The sequence below is a fragment of the Otolemur garnettii genome, unplaced genomic scaffold, assembly GCF_000181295.1.
Source record: "Otolemur garnettii isolate 467f Iridium unplaced genomic scaffold, OtoGar3 scaffold00315, whole genome shotgun sequence".
Taxonomy (NCBI): Eukaryota; Metazoa; Chordata; class Mammalia; order Primates; family Galagidae; genus Otolemur; species Otolemur garnettii.
In genome coordinates this window covers 310,131-310,980 of record NW_003852710.1, presented here as the reverse complement: position 1 = coordinate 310,980, position 850 = coordinate 310,131, and the positions used below count along the sequence as shown (strand labels likewise).

General features: G+C 39.8%; 1 protein-coding gene across 3 annotated transcripts in view; it reads left to right on the top strand.

Moving 5' to 3' along the window:
• MARCH8 (membrane associated ring-CH-type finger 8) overlaps positions 1–850 on the top strand; it is a 158,969-nt gene that overhangs the window by 57,346 nt on the left and 100,773 nt on the right. The window lies entirely within an intron of this gene.

The window sequence follows — 850 nt, the reverse complement described above, 5'->3', positions numbered from 1 at the left end:
ATGACAGAATAGGACAGATCCTCTAAACAGAAAGTAAACAAAGAAAGAATGGCCTTAAACATGACCCTAGAACAACTGGACTTAACAGACATATATACAGCATACCACCCCAGTGTTACTGAGTATATGTTCTCATCAGCTCATACTCCAAAATTGATCATATCATAGGGCACAAATCAAACCTTAACCAATTTAAAAGAATAGAAATGATACCTTGTATCTTTTTAGACCACAAGAGAATAAAGATAGAACTCAACTCCAACAAAAACCTTCATCCCCATACAAAGTCATGTAAACTAAACAACCTTATGGTGAGCAACAGCTGGATAAAGATGGAAATCAGTAGATTCCTCAACATAATGACAGTAAAGCCACAAGCTATCAAAACCTATGGGATACTCAGGTATCTTGAGTTCTAAGAGGGAAATTTATCACAGTAGATGCTCACATCCAAAAAACAGAACATCCATCAACTTGATGAATAATCTTAAAGAACTGGGAAAGGGAGAGCAATCCAATTCCAAGTCTAGCAAAAGAAAAGAAATAAACAAAATTGTATTAGAAAGAAATAAAATTGGACCGCACCTGTAGCTCAGTGGGTAGGACGCTGGCCATATACCCCAAGGCTGGCAGGTTTGAGCCCGGCCTGGGCCAGCTAAAACAACAAGTACAACCTTAACAAAGAAAATAGCTGGGCATTGTGGTGGGCGCCTGTAGTCCCAGCTATTTAGGAGGCTGAGGGAAGAGAATTGCTTAAGCCTGAGAGTTTGAGGTTGCTGTGAGCTGTGACACCACGGCACTTTACCCAGGATGACAGCTTGAGACTCTGTCTCCAAAAAAAAAAAAAAAA